The sequence below is a fragment of the Ixodes scapularis genome, unplaced genomic scaffold (assembly GCF_016920785.2).
Source record: "Ixodes scapularis isolate PalLabHiFi unplaced genomic scaffold, ASM1692078v2 PGA_scaffold2__306_contigs__length_199485367, whole genome shotgun sequence".
Taxonomy (NCBI): Eukaryota; Metazoa; Arthropoda; class Arachnida; order Ixodida; family Ixodidae; genus Ixodes; species Ixodes scapularis.
In genome coordinates this window covers 180,537,659-180,554,268 of record NW_024609857.1, presented here as the reverse complement: position 1 = coordinate 180,554,268, position 16,610 = coordinate 180,537,659, and the positions used below count along the sequence as shown (strand labels likewise).

At 43.8% G+C, this 16,610-nt stretch overlaps 1 protein-coding gene across 1 annotated transcript in view; it reads left to right on the top strand.

The window, feature by feature from the left end:
* LOC115328450 overlaps positions 1-16,610 on the top strand; it is a 68,366-nt gene that overhangs the window by 13,773 nt on the left and 37,983 nt on the right. The window lies entirely within an intron of this gene.

The window sequence follows — 16,610 nt, the reverse complement described above, 5'->3', positions numbered from 1 at the left end:
TGCTAACTTTATTAACGAAGATAACTTTATTCTTGCGGTTGATTTCAATCTGCCCAAAATAGATTGGACCAACCTTGAGGTAGACAACGTAGAAGTCAAATCATCTGAATTGCTTCTTGGTATGATGTTTAACCTGAACCTAACGCAAGTCGTAAATGAGGCTACCCGAGCGGAAAAACTACAAGCTCCGTACTGGACATAATATTTGTCGGTACAAGTTTGAGTGACAATGTTGTGTCTTTGCACGAGGGTATTTCACACCATAAATTAGTCCTGATGACTTGCAATATTGTATCATCAATGGCGGCCTCTAAGCGTCCGGTAGTTTATGTGCATGACTTTAACAACGCCGACGACGTCGATATCTTGGATTATCCAGAATCATCGTTATCTAGATTCGATGACGCAATGGACGTAGATGACCTGTGGTGCCGTTTTAAAAACATTATCAACCACTGCTTAGAATGATTTGTTCCTAAAAGGAATAAACGTGTTTATAGGCAACGCCCGTGGATTGCAAGGGACATTATTCAATTACAGCGTAGGATAAAGGAGGAGGTAGAGACTCCCTTCGGGAGGTACAGACTCGCTTCGATCTATGCCGGACATCACTATTACCGAACAAGGATTATTTTCACTATTACTAAATATTGATTCCAAAAAGTCACCTGGACCAGACAATATCCCTAATGAATTTTTAAAACGATATGCAGAGTGGATTTTTAAATACTTGACAAATATATTTCGAGTCTCTTTAGAACAGAATAGCGTTCCCAGGGATTGGTTGTGTGCCAGGGTTGTTCCAGTTCACAAATCGGGAGATAAGCATAATGTAACAAACTACAGACATATCTCATTAACCTGCACTTCCTGTAAGCTTTTTGAGCACATAATTTCCAGAAGCCTTTACGACTATTTTAAAGTTCAAAGGTCCTTTTTACTAAAAACCAACATGGATTTCGACGAGGGTTGTCCACAGTAACGCAGGTGCTTGAAACGTTCCATGAATTTTCGTGCTCGTCAAACGAAAGAGGGCAAATAGACGCGATTTGTCTAGACTTATCAAAAGCATTCGATCTGTTATCTCATGAAGGACTTATAAAAGAACTAACTAGTTACAGAGTTAATGATCATGTCACTCAGTGGATTAGCGCATACCTTAGAAATAGGAGACAGATTGTAGTTATTGAAGGTGTTGCGTCTTCTGTCTGTAGGGTGCCGTCGCGAGTCCCCCAAGGGTCAGTTCAGGGACCAGTGTTATTTTTATGCTACGTCAACGATTTGGCGAAAACAGTAAGCTCCAATTTTACACTTAGGTTATTCGCAGACGACTGCCTGCTCTACACTAAAGTTCGTAGCCCTGTGGACCAAGAAAACTTAAACTTGTCGCTCACCTCAGTAGATAATTGGTGTGAAAAATGGGAAACGAAGCTGAACCCGAAAAGACTGTATTTCTCAGAATAACAAGCAAAAAAAAACATTGTTACTTACAATTATAAAATAGGAGATGTGTCTTTAACAGTAGCTGATCATTTAAAGTACTTAAGAGTAACGATAGCCTCAGATTTAAGATGGAAACTGCACGTAGATAGTTTGTATCGTAAGGCTACAAAAAGTTGTGGTTCCTGAAGCGCAATGTAAGGCATGCTTCGTTTAATGTAAAATTATCCGCATACACAACCCTGGTAAGACCAACTCTGGAATACGCCTGTGCTGTGTGGGATCCGTCTAGGAAGAACCGAATTGATAAGTTAGAAAAAATACGAAGATTGGCAGCCCGCTTTATCTGTTCGAGGCATGGTCGAACTGACTCGGTGACTTCAATGCTTAAAGAACTAAGCCTCCCGTTATTGTCAAACGGCAGAGAATTTGGCAGACTTAAACTTCTTTTAAGCTCTCTCGAAACGAGCTGAACATCGACACCTCCCGCTACTTGCTACCACGCTCGACTCGGCCATTGCGGGGTGTGCATAACAAGGCCTTTGAAATACAACGGGTAAACAATGACATTTTTAAGTATTCGTTTTTTGTTAGAACTGTTAAACAATAGAGCGATCTACCAGGGGATACTGTAAATATAGAAAATATTGTTGCCTTTGAGGAAACGCTGGAGAATAGAAGCGGTTTGGTGCTCTGGGTGTGTCTTTTAGCTACATTTCAAACATTTTCAGAATGTGTGTCAAAACTTCTGTGCTTGTATCCGCGTGGTTGTACTGTATACTTTCTTATACATTGTGAAATGTATTGGAAAGTCATTTTCTTCCACTCCTGTAACCGCACTGAAAAAAGGGTGAACAGTATTAATAAATAAATAAATAAAAAAGAGATTAACGCGTTTAAATTGTGAAAGAAGAGCTCGCAACACTGAACAACATCATAATTCGTGGCACTAGGATACTGCTCTCCAGAGCCCATAGAATACTTGCAGTACAGCTGGCCCATGTTGGTCATCGAGGAATGGTAAAAAAAAAGAGCTTCTATTCAAAAAGGTGGGGTTCCCAAGAATTGACTATTTCTGCACTAAACCATTCAGACCGGCATTCCGTGCCAAGCATGCGACGAGATGTCTCGCCAGGAACCACTCAACATTACCAAGCTCCCCGATCAAACATAGTCAGAAATGGCCGCCGACCAACATGGCTGTTTGGAATCAGAAAGATACCTACGAGTTATTGTCGTCGACCCCCCTCGCTTCCCAATAGTGGACGTAGTTCAGTCGACGTCTGCCGGGCGGATAATTCCTGCACTCCGTAAGACGTTTACCCTATCTGGCACACCAGATATGGTAAAGTCCGAGAACAGTCCACCCTTTAACTAGAAGGTCATGGCAGCTATTGCTACAGAACCGAACTTTCATCACAGGAAAGCGACTCCGCATTGACCTCAGGACAATGGGACAGTGGAGAGGCTTCTGAAGCCTCTTTGTGAAACTCATCCAGACAGTTCACCTAAAGACAAAGGATCTCGAGATGAAACTGGATCCATACCTTGCCAGCTACCGGCAAACTCATCATCTCACCACAGGCCGCACACCTTACAACATCCCCTTTAAAGGGTCGCCAAAGGCTTGCTGCAGACTGCTATGCACCAAGGATTGCAGCAAACAGAAACGAAAACAATGAATCATAAAAGAAAGGAAAACATCGAAGCATAGTGACTGCTTGTAGCTGAGCTATTTGGATATTCATGCTTCTGAAGATGCCTGGTAAACGAAGAAATACCTTCTTACGTTCAGCTGCAGCATCTTCAGAAGCGTCAAATCATAACCAGTCTGTAGACATCTTAACGATTTTTAACATCCCTGTCCACTTCCTATCTTATCGCCATTTTTCTACAAGGTTTCTACAGATTTCCTGTCAACAGGAGTCTAGAGAGCACAGTCGTCAGAAATCCTGCCAACTGTCTGTCGCCAACAGTCGTTAGACTTTGCGTCGCCATAATCCCAGCTTTCCTACAGACCTGACTTGATAGACCATACACACTGAAAACATGACAAAATCGTTGATATGATTCATAAGCAGTTTTCGTGTGTAGTACTCCGAAGGAAAAGTCCATGAATGTAACCCTGTTTGGCAGTCAATGTTTACTAGTGGACCGCTGACTGTGCCCGACTGTACGTCAATCACGTCTGATTGGCCAACAAGTTACTCTGACCGACAGTCAAACTCCATTCAGACTCTACTTGTCGGCTTTCGGATGGTTTCCTGGTGGCAGTCGGCCGTCGCGAAATGCCATCAAGATGTCTTGGTGGCGATTCTGATTGTACATCGATTGTCTCTGACTGTACGTCAAAACGCTTTGACGTGCAGACAGACGTACGGTCAAAGGACGGAAAGTTCGTTCCGATACCACTATTTCGTCAAATCTATGAATACGAAAAATAATCTAAGCACAAGAAAACGATTTCGGGACGTGAGCCCATAAAACCGCTGATGTTATAGATATGACACGCAGCCGACCGACAACCTTGATCAGAAGCCCGCCGAAACGCCGAACACACCACTTCGCTTCGCCCATAAAGGCTTCGCCGAGGTTTCATGAGCGATCGCTCTCGACTCGTTTTGTTTGCCCGCTTGCTCCAACCTGTCGATCCTGCCCGGGCTCTAGAATGTCTTATGTTTTAGTGGAATTTCTACTCGACAAGACCCAGCCTTGTAAGGGACTTTAGCGGTGTAGTTGAAGACGACAAGGTGTAGTACCAAGTCTACTGGGCCGGAGACGCGCGAACAAAAGGATCGTTCTATGGCGCGAGAGTACTCTACATGGCAGGTGAGTAGAACTGAAGTACGGCGAGTGATGTATGAGTGCTTTGCATAACATGCTGAAGGCTTAACTGCATTTGCAGCCGAAGCATCTCATTTAAAACGAATGGTCAAATCGAGTTTCCAAAGCGATAGCATAGCATAGGGGTTAAGGTGCCCGATTTGTACGGAAGTGATGCGGGTTCGATCCGCGGTGGTCCTGCTTTCTTTTTTTTTTCCTCGAACATTTTGTTTTATCGAGGCATTTGCCGATATTTACGAGTGCGTATAGCTTTACTCTTATATAAAAGCTGCCCTCGTTGAGTAAATTCCCTTGGCAGTGACAGTCAAACGTCATCTGATGGACCATCAGATGACGTCTGATGGTCCATCACGTTCTACCAAGGCTGCTGACTGCCAGTCAGTGTCCCAAATTACGTATCTTGATGGAATTTTCAATAAGGACCCTACTGAAAAAAAAACATTTGGCGCCTGTATGAAAATAAACGGGTCCATACTGGTAACAGCTTAGCCATACCGGTCACCAGTTTGCCAAAGTCACTTCTTTGGCAAGCGGGTCACTCGTCGGGGCAAATGGGCGACTCGTTTGGGCAAAGTTGTCGCACGTTTGCTGAAACCGGTGACCATGTTGCAAACTGTACCGGTTTAATCAAACGGCTCTCGGGAGCCCGTTTAATATTGAACGTACAGATCGGCGGCCTGGGCACGCATAGCTGTTTGAGCCGTGGCAGCCAATATCTCCGGAAGGCTGGGAGCGCCGGTTCATTGATTTTAGATCGTGCGTGTAATGCAAGTAATTATATTTATATTTTAAGTGCGCTGATGTGCGCTTATACTGCAACGAAAACTAACACTTTTTCTTTTTCTTTTTTTTACGTAAACGCGCGACGTTGGTGAGCCGATATTTTTGACAGAACTTTAAAACTTTGTCCATCTTTTTGCCTCAATTTTCTTATTCAGCTCGAATCTTTCTCGCAGAAGACGCGACCGCATGAAAGAATGTACTTCTAGAGTCCGTTTCACTTCAATTCAAGACGCGGCGAAGCTAGCGCGAACACGTGCCTACAAAAATATCGAGCATTGCGAGAGCACGCCCGCCGTTGCAGCAGTCAAATTACGAGCTCGTGCTGGGTACTTTTTTGGCTCGGGCGCAAGCCGAGCTCATGGTCGACTCCATTTCCAGCGTGCGTGCTGAAATGCGCGCGTTTCGCCTGCTTTCCAAGGCTGCAATCGCGACGTGCAGTAGCAACTCCAAGAGAGAAGAAAAGCGCGAGTACAGCGGTCTGTGCACCCTCTCCCCTAGCATTGACTGCACTGCCACAAAAAGCCAACCGCAAGTTTGTTTGTTTTTTTTTTTGTTTTTTTTTTTTATAGAATGCATGAGGAGAGGGTTGGCGAGGGAGGGGGGTGGGGTGTCCCGGTGTCTTGCTCCTTGACCTCGCCGTCGCCCCCTTCCTCCTTTCTGGTCGGCTCTGTCACGTGACGAGAGTGAGGGTAGGGCACGCTCCACGCTGATAAGCATAGCCAGATCCGGCTGCGCGCGCGTTGACAGTCGCTTGTTTCTTTGTCTGCTTGTTTTCCGTTGCAACTTCGTTTGTCCTGCCTGCTTCGATCTGCCGCGTTTCCCTGCGGTTTTATAAGAATTTCTCTCGACAACGCAGGGGATGTGCACCATATGTTCGAAAAGTCCTACGCGTATATCGGCAACAAGCGATTCTTCAAAGAGGTCAGGAATTCTTGCGGTTTAGCTGGGTTCGGCAAGTGACAGGTTGTGCGCCGCATCGTGTTGAAACTTCAACGAGCCTTCCCTCTCGTTTTTGTGTTTGTGTGGTAGTGCTAGCTGCTTTGACCGTGACAACAAATATCACGGATTATATCTTTCAAGTCCGCTATTATTATGGTAAGTGCACTGCAAAATACGTGTTGGCAACGATTGACCGCTCTTCTACGCGTTCTCTTCCAGGTTATCCGTAGAATTATGCAGCGCCTATTCACGCGGCAGCCGGGATAATAATTTCCCCGAAAGTCTAGCTGTATAGCCTAGAATTACCTCGGTTCTTGTTTGCTTTGCAATCTTCTCAGTTGTATAAAAGCTTAAAGTGCCTCGCACATTTCATAGATCGCTTGCGCGTTTGTACTTGTCGTCAGAACAGGTAATAAACTTCGAGGAGAATTGAAAACAATCCTTTGTGTCTGTTTTCCTGTCCATTTGCAAGCACCTACCCGAGCGCATTTATTATACGTGTTTTCTCCATGTTATAAATATGTTTATGAGCTTCGGGACGTCTTAAATAAGTTTAAAAAAACCAACCTCCCAGGAGATACCAATTTAGGTCTAGCGAACCCGAATGGCACGTTCAAACGTGTGGTCACGTGCAAGGTCGAACGGGCACCCGTATCAAACGGGCATCCGTATCAAATGGGTACCGTTTCGAACGGGTACCGTTTCAAACGGGTACCCGTATCCCATAATCACGTTTGATTCAAACGGATCGACAGGTTTGATTCAAACGGGTCGACCACTTTGAATTTCAAATGTTTTTTTTCCAGTAGGGGACCCTACTGAAAAAAAACATTTGGCACCTATATGAGAATAAACGAGTCTATACCGGTAACAGTTTAACAATACCCTACTGAAAAAAAACCATTTGGCACCTATATGAGCCATAACGGTCACCTATTTGGACAAACAGGTCACTCCTTTGGAAATCGGGTCGCTCGTCTGGGCAAATGGGCGACTCGTTTGGGCAAAGTTGTCGCACGTTTGCTCAAACCGGTGACCATGTTGCAAACTGCACCGGTTTATTCAAACGGCTCTCCGGAGCCCGTTAGATACTGAACGTACAGATAGGCGGCATGGGCACGCCTAGCGTTTCAGCCGTGGCAGCCAATGTTTCCGGAAGGCTGGGAGCGCCGGTTCATCGATTTCAGATCGTCCGCGTAATGCAAGTCATTATATTTATATTTCAATTGCGCTGATGTTCGCTTATGCTGCAACTAAATCTAACACCTTTTTTTTTGGTTGTTGTTGTTTTACGTAAACGCGCGACGTTGGTGAGCCGATATTTTTGACAGAACTTTAAAACTTTGTCCATCTTTGTTGCCTCAATTTACTCATTCAGCTCGAATCTCTCTCGCAGAAGACGCGACCGCGTGAAAGAATGTACTTTTAGACTCTGTTTCACTTTAATTCAAGACGCAGCGAAGGTAGCACGCGTACACGCGGCTGCAAGAACATCGAGCATTGCGAGAGCACGCCCGCCGTTGCAGCAGTCGAACTACGAGCTCGCGCTGAGTATTTTCTTCGTTCGGGCGCAAGCCGAGCTTCTGGGCGCCCCGCCGCCATTCCCGAAATTCGAGCGTGCTAAAATGCGCGCGCGCGTGTGTTTTTTGTTTTTTTTTAGGTTACAAAAACACAATTTTCTGGAATGCCTGGGGAGAGGGAGAGGGGCTGTTCCCTGTGGTCCTCGCCCCCTCCCTCCTCTCTTGTCACCCGTCACGTGACCCACAGCCGCGCGCGAGCTACACGCTGATAAGCATCGAGATCCGGAAGGGTGCGCCTGACAGCCGCTTTTTTCTTTGTCTGCTTGTTGTCAGTTCCAGCTCGAACTTCGCGCGTCCACCTGCTTCGATCTGTCGCCTAACACTGCGGTCTTATTAGGATGTCTCTCGACAACGTATTGGATGTGCACCAAAGCTATCAGTGTTCGAAAAGTCCAAGCGATTCTTCAAAGAAGTCAGGAATTCTTGCGGTTTGGTTGGGTTCGGCAACTGGACAGCTTGTGCGCCACATCGTGTTGAAACTTCCAAGAAGCCGTTCCCTCTCATTTGTGTTTGTGTGGTTGTCCTGCTTTGACCGTGTCGACAAATATCACGGATTAAGGCCCGTTCACACTCTTGCGACCTCTTAAACCTGGGTTCCTTAAAACTTCTTAAACCAGAGAATACACTGGCGCCATCTATTGGGAACCAGTGTAAACTCGGCGGTCCGGCATATTTTTTTTTATTTCTCGCGCATTATCCTTATTTTTATGGCTCGAAAAACTTTTTTCAATGTTCTAAACGAGCCTTTCTATGGGTATTACGCACGTTTGACCTCGAAAATCCCGCAAAACCTTCGCTTTTGTGAAATGCAGTTCTAGGGTCACCGCATAGATGGCGCCAGAATGTCAGTGTGTTCCCTCATTCTAGAAACATTTAAGAAGTTGTAAGAGATCTCGTCTCTCTCAGTCGTACTCGGACGCAAGAGTGTGAACGGGCCATTACATCTTTCAAGTCCGCTATTTTTATGGTAAGTGCACTGCAACCTACTTCTTGGCAACGATTGACCGTTCTTCTACTCGTACTCTTCCAGATTATCTATATAATTATGCAGCCACTATTCTCGCGGCAGCCGGGCGAATAATTTCCCGAAAGCCTACCTTCATAGTCTAGAATTACCTTGGTTTTTGTTTGGTTTGATATCTTCTCAGTTGTATAAAAGCTTAGAGTGCCTCTCACATTTCACAGATCGCTTGCACGTTTGTACTTGTCTACAGAAGACGTAATAAACTTTGAGGAAAATTGAAAACAATCTTTTGTGTCTGTTTACCTGTCCATTTGCAACCACCTACGTGAGCACATTTGTTCTACGTGTTTCCTCCATGTTATAAATAGGTTTATGAGTTTCGGAACGTCTTAAATAAGTTTAAGATAACCAACCTACCAGACGATCCCCGTTTAGGGCTAGCGCATAATTTTCCGATTCGAATGGCACGTTCAAACGTGTGGTCACGTGCAAGGTCGAACGGGCACCTGTATCAAACGGGCAGCCGTATCAAATGGGTACCGTTTCGAGCGGGTACCGTTTCAAACGGCTACCCGTATCCCATAATTACGTTTGATCCAAACTGGTCGACAAGTTTGCACCCGTTTGATTTACCAGTTCGCCACCCGTTTGATTTTCAAATGTTTTTTTTTTCAGTAGGGTAGCGGTCGCCAGTTTGTCAAAGGGACCGCCCGCGTGGCTCAAACGCCATAAGGAGCCATAATGTTCACGTATTTGGACAAACAGGTCACTCCTTTGGCAAACGGGTCGCTCGTCTGGGACAATGGGTGACTCGTTTGGGCAAAGTTGTCGCACGTTTGCTCAAACCGGTGACCACGTTGCACTGACGGGTGGCCGGTGACCGGCAAACTCTACCGGTTTAATCAAACGGCTCTCCGGAGCCCGTTTGATATTGAAGGTACAGATCGGCGGCATGGGCACGTCTGTTTTAGCCGTGGCAGCCAATGATTCCGGAAGGCTGGAAGCGCAGGTTCATCGATTTCAGATCGTCCGCGTAATGCAAGTAATTATATTTATATTCTAATTGCGCTGATGTTCGCTTATACCGCAACTAAAACTAACACTTTTTTTTACGTGAACGCGCGACGTTGGTGAGCCGATATTTTTGACAGAACTTTAAAACTTTCTCTATCTTTGTTGCCTCAATTTACTTATCCAGCTTGAATCTCTCTCGCAGAAGACGTGACCACGTGAAAGAATGTACTTCTAAACTCCGTTTTACTTCAATTCAAGACGCAGCTAAGGTAGCGCACGAACTCGCGGCTGCAACAACATCGAGCATTGCGAGAGCACGCCCGCCGTTGCAGCAGTCAAACTACGAGCTCTCGCTGAGTACTTTCTTTGCTCGGGCGCAAGCCGAGCTTCTGGCCGCCCCGCCGCCATTTCCAGCGTTCAAGCGTGCGAAACTGCGCGCGTCTGCTTTTCGAGGCTAGAAAAACACGTCCCAGTGGAATGCCTGGGGAGAGGGTTCGGTGCTGTCCCCACTGTCCCGGTGTCTTGCGCCTCCACCGCGCCCCCACTCTCCTCTCTGATCACCTCTGTCACGTGACCCGCAGCAGCGCGCAAGCTACAGGCTGATAAGCATCGAGAGCCGGAAGGGCGCGCCTAGCCGCCGCTTTTTTCTTTGTCTGTTTGTTGTCAGTTGCAGTTCGAAATTCGCTCGTCTTACCTGCTTCGATCTGTCGCCTAACCCTGCGGTCTTATTGGGATGTCTCTCGACAACGTATTGGATATGCACCAAGCTATCAGTGTCAGTCTTGAGTAAGTTACTTTTAAAAGTAATTCGTTACAGTTACAGTTACTCTAAGAAAAAAGTAGCTAAGTTACCGTTACAGTTACCGCAACAAAAAAGTAACTCGTTACAGTTACAGTTACTTTCAAAAAGTAACGACGTTACTTTTCAGTTACTTTTTGATAACAAAAGAAAGTGAGGAATAGCTAGTGTCTGAAAGAAAAAAAATTATAGACACAAATCAGTCAGGCTTCCACCATAGCGGTAAATTGGAACTTTATAGTTTAGCTGAAAAATTGGTCAATATTATAAAAAGAATATGGTCCAAAATTCAGCTAAATGTGTTTTTTCATATTTGAACACGAAGACTTGTTGTCGGAGGACTCCTTGTTGCAAAGTTTCCGTACTGCGGTCAAATTGTTAGCAACCCCCTTCACCACAGCAAAATACTCTCTGTACTCCGTTCATGCAAGTTCTTTGTTTTCATCAATATCGCTATCCTTTGTAGCACTAGCGCATTGCTTGCGTTGACGGTTGCGCTGGGTTTATGGAGTCCTTGGATATATTTCAGTACGTACACGGCAAGCCAGAAACAAACCCCGCACAAACAACAATAAATTTTGCCTCCACTGTTGACACCACGCCGGAGTAGGGGCGCAAATCAAAATACGAAACATACGAAGTACGCTCCGCGTGTATTGTTGTTTCACGGTTGATTCACCCGATTAAAAAGCGTGCGCAGAAAAAAAAAACCGCAACAGAGATAGTGCTTTAAGATACTAAGATGTAAGTGTTCAGTCACAAAGTACAAGCAAGTGCGTAAAGATAACTAGATTCTTCTTTCTTTCCATCAAATCTACACGTGGCTATATTCGGGTCGTGACTCGCGAGAAAGAACGTATTGCCCAGTTTGTGCAAGGCCAACTGACACTCGAAATGTAAGAACAGACAATCTGGAAAGTGCAAGGAATAGCTAGATTATACTCGTTCAATAATATATTATTCATAAAGAACTGAAAAGTAACGACAAAAGTAACGTCGTTACTTTCATCGTTACCTCAGAAAAAGTGATAGAACTACAGTTACAAGTTACATTCTTAAAAAGTAACTCGTTACAGTTACAAGTTACTGAAAAAGTACCGCAGTTACAGTAACGCCTTACTAGTACCGCGTTACTACCCAAGACTGATCACTGTTCGAAAAGTCCTTCGCGCATATGGGCAACAAGCAATTCTTCAAAGAAGTCAGGAATTCTCGCGGTTTGGTTGGGTTCCGCAAATGCAACGAGGTATGGCAAATGACAGCTTGTGCGCCGCATCGTGTTGCAACTTCCAAGGAGTCGTTCCCTCTCGTTTGTGTTTGTGTGGTTGTCCTACGTTGACCGCGTCGACAAATATCACGGATTACCTCGTTCAAGTCCGCTATTATTATGGTAAGTGCACTGTAACCTACTTCTTGGCAACGATTGACCGTTCTTCTACGCGTACTCTTCCAGATTATCTATATAATTATGCAGTGTCTATTCTCGCGGCAGCCGGGAGAATAATTTCCCCGAAAGTCTACCTTTATATTTTAGAATTACCTCGATTCTTGTTTTGCTTTGCAATCTCCTCAGTTGTATAAAAGCTTAGAGTGCCCCTCACAGGTCACGGATCGCTTGCACGTGTGTACTTGTCTACAGAAAAGGTAATAAACTTCAAGGATAATTGAAAACAATCTTTTGCGTCTGTTTTCCTGTCCATTTGCATGCACTTGCGCGAGCACAATTGTTCTACGTGTTTCCTCCATGTTATAAATAGGTTTATGAGTTTCGGGACGTCTTAAATAATTTTAAGATAACGAACCTATCAGACGATGCCCACTTAGGACTAGCGCATAATTTGCCAAATCGAATGGCACGTGCAAACGTGCGGTCACGTGCCAGGTCAAACGGGCACCTCTGTTTATCACTTGTCTACAGCAATTCGTTAGAAACTCTCTTATTGGCGCTAGGAATGGGACAGGAGTGTTGCTAGAATGTCTCTATGTTTGCTGTGCAGAGTCGTCACACTATCTGTACACTGAAGTCTACACAAAACCTGTAGGAAGCAGCGGCCAATAATCTGTAGACAATAGTTAAAAAAGTGGATACATTATCCCTGGGATATCTATGCTCTCTTGCAATAATTATGTCTAGTAATTCTGTAGAAATTGTTTAAATTTTTTTGTAATGGGCGCCCCATCTTGATTTTGTTTTGGGGGAAAAGTGTTATGAGGAAACGTGAAATGAAAACAAAAGCATCAGCATGTGACCCACACGCTTCACCATTGTCGACACCAAAGGAAGTACTGTCATTGTTGCAAGCGCAACAGGAAGAAGGGCTAGCCATAACAAGATTTTTTTTTCCAAGAAGTTTCCAGTAACCATGCAGCTACGTTAAGGAGCCACAATCAATTTTGGAGGAGACGACGCCGTACAAGCCGGCAAGTCCACAGCCATCACTTCGTTCACTTCGACAGTGGTCAAGACCCAAAAGACTTATCGAACAGTGCTACCTGTAACCTTTTCCAAAATGCTCTAAATTGGTGAGAAATGTAGTGCTCAGATCCGGTTTCCCTTTCCCTTCCGAGCAGACAAATAGACATCGGCTATACCTGGAGGCATGCCGCGATCAGCCTCCCGAGGGGCTGAACAAGCTCCAACGATGAAACATAAACGGTCCAAAGGTAATTTCAGTGTTAAATGTAGTGAACCGATACACCGTTGACGAGAACTGGTCGCAAAAACCCAAGCACGCGAAGAGCTCAGGTGACACTGAGGAAAGCGCTCTGAACCACAGCGACCCCAAATACCTGAAATGAAAATCTGGCACCGCAGAGGTTATCCAAGGAATAATAACCATTAAAAAAGGTCGACTTATCACTCCTACCGGTCTACTCGGCTTGAACACACATAAAAATAAAAAAAAATGCGAAGATCTGCTGAATTCCGTGATAGTGGTACAGGCATCGGGTTCCCTTTGAGCACTGACCCCGCACGTAATGGTACGTTACACCCACAATATACGTGTAGTAGAAGCTTGTTCACATTTGTAACTTGCAGCAATCGTGCGACCAACTAGTGACAGGCGACAAGCGACCACCTATGTTTCCGCTGCGGACGATCGGCGAGTCGTACAGGCGAGTAGCTTCTCGGGAAACGTCGATTATTTCGTCCTTCCCAATAAAGCTCGGGTTCGTGTTTCACTCCTTTCTACTTTTTTTTTGTCACGTGCGTCGTTTTTGTTACGAGATATATTGTTGTGATTTTTGGCTGGGTCCTTCAAAATCGTACAGTAAAAGTACAATCGCTCACTGGCGTGCACTCACTCGAGCCACCTTAGTACACTACCTACCTGTCAAGCAAAGAGCCACGGGCTAGCTGACAGGCAGAGGTTTGTTTTTTTTGGGCACTTATTCAAATAGAGGTTCTCTTTGTTATGAAGAAATGGTTTCTCTTTGAAAGCGTTGATGAGAGCCGCCGCAGAGACTTTTATAGCCCTGTATCTACGGCCGCTACAGGCGAGTCCCTTCTCGGAAGCTCTCGGGAGCCGCTGTGGATTCTGTTATCACCACCACAACTCGGTGGTGGTGAAAACAGAATCCTCTTTTCTTAATTTAGGTACGCTGTTATATTTTATTTCGGCAACTTTCTATTAACAACATGTTCCCTTATTTGATTGAGAAAGAAGACATTACTCCCCAAATAGGATCCTTTTTCAAAGTCTACTCTAAGCCGTGCCTTATAAGAGAGGTGACTCTGAGTTCTACTTTCATGAAACTAACACACCTCTTTTGTACATTTTATTCAGATGAGGCCATTGATAACTATAGCAATCATTCACACTGTAAAAGTGAGGAGAAACTGCTGCGTACAAAGAAGTATCATATTACGAACTAGTGATCGGAAAAAAGATTATGCAGTCATCGGCCACGCACTTTATTTACTTTATTGTCCTATGACACTATATGCTCCTCTCTCCTCTCTTTAATCTCCATCTCTCTTCTATATATATATATATATATATAGGTGAGGCAGATTAGTTTGAGATCAATGGACCGGGAAAATGTAATAAGTCAGAGATCCGTACTTGCAGAGTTGCTGTGCTAGGAGTTCATTGCATGTAGTACGACTGTTTCGCCGAGAGGCTCGGCTTCGTCAGATGTCAGGAGAGGCTCGCCTTCGCCAGGAGATGGATATATATTTATATATATATATATATATATATATATATATATATATATATATATAGAACTGCCCACTAACCAGTGTTTCTTGTTTTTGCATCTGGACATGCGAAAACGACGCGACGGAGCTGGCGTACTCGTAAAGCAACAGGCCCCGCTGAACGACTGAGAGAACGTCCAATAAGCGCAATTCAGACGGCCAGGACAATGTTGAGCGCTCTGTCCGAGAAACTGAAAGGCCTGAATCTTGGGTATCTTGAAGAAAATGAGGTTGTTAGCTATTGTCGACAAAAAACACACACAAAAAAGAAGACTGGCAGAGGGTGGGCGCCTTTCCTGGCATTCAGTCTTGGCACGCGTGGCGGCTGCACAAGTCATCAACAGCAAGGACCTGTGACATATATGTAGCAAGGACAGTCCGATTGGTTTCGAAGAAACTTTTTTAAATGGGTACAGCGAGGAAAGCCTTAGCATAAAATGCCAAATTCAATTCCCCGATGACTGCTCCTTTTGATTGCAGGGACATCTTATTTATCACACTTTCCTTCTGGGGTATTTAACCTACTGTTAGTTGGCGATTGCTTATAATCTTCATCTGATCACCCTACGAGAATCACAAAACGTTGTTGTCGCACAGCATAAAAAATCTCGGCTTGCCACGATCCATTCGTCCACTGATAGCATCTGCAGTGAGGCACGGTGGTACCCTCACCTGCAATTGTTCCTATACAAAAATACATAGCCAACGTACAGAGTTTAGGTATTCTATCCTAACTTCGGTTTGTAGAAGTAAAGTCATTTTTTTTAATTTTAAATATAAAATATGCCGGAAATTAAGACTTTACTCTTCATCAATGTTTCTCGGATCACTAGTCTCCAATAAGATACCTCTTTATACGCTGTGTGCAAAATGCTGTATATAATTTCTCCTGTTTTTTACTGTGTGACCGATTACTCAAGTTTTCAGTGACATTATTTAGATAAAAATACAATCAAGATGTGTGTTAGTTTCATGAAACTGGAACTTAAAGTCACTTCTCATTTATGGCACTGTTAAGAGTAGGCTTTATAAAAGGACCCTACATTGGGGAGTTTTGTCTTTTTTCTCAATCAAATAATGCAACATGTTTTAATAGAAATGATTGCAGAAATAGAGTATGACAAGGTACCCAACTTAAAAAAACATCGAAAGTGGTAATTTGTTTTTTTTCGCATAGGAATTCTTTTGTTGTTTGATTTTCCTTATGTTTCCCGAAATGTATCACGACTACCGTATCACTGAGCTATCTAATATTTTTTATATAATAGCCAGAAATAAGTATAATATTGACTGAAAGTATATGATGATTAAATTATTTCATGAGATACACGCTTCCAGATGTTGACATTTGTTGTTCGATCACGCATGTCTGGAAATTTAAAAAAAAAATTTAATATAGTGTAAATGAATATCACTTTTATATATTAAAAGCAAGCTCGACGGATACTATATCTCTAAAAAGTATTAAACTTCTCCCAATTTTATATTTTTATTTATTCACTTACAAACGTGCGCCTTCCATTTGTGGGCGTTAGTGCAACGGTCCATCTCTTCATCTTTTACGACTTTTCCTATCCCCAAGCCTTTTTCTCGTCAAAACTAAGTGTGGATTCGTTTGTACTAGACACTAGACGGTATATAAAAAGAAAACACTAAGTAGATATAAAAATGTCGACCAGCCACTCTTTGGTTGATTTTACCTGAAATCACACTGCTATGTCTTGGTGAGCTTTACCTTGTAAATGTTTCGGCTTATGTAAAAATAATTGTATCACCAATTCTGATCAGTTCAGTATTGGACTAAGAACAAGAACAACATCTCGGTAGATGCTTCATTTTCTTTCTACGCGGCAGTGACTAGATACATACTAAATTCTAAGATTCTTTGAAAATTCGTACTTTACTGATTGAAATTAATAACTGTTACATTGCAACATTTTTGTGTACAGGTAGTTTGGCTGGTAGTAGAAAGATACGTTAAATAATCGATATTAAACATTTATATTTTCTTATGGAATATTCGCTTGTGTCCTTATTGTTTTC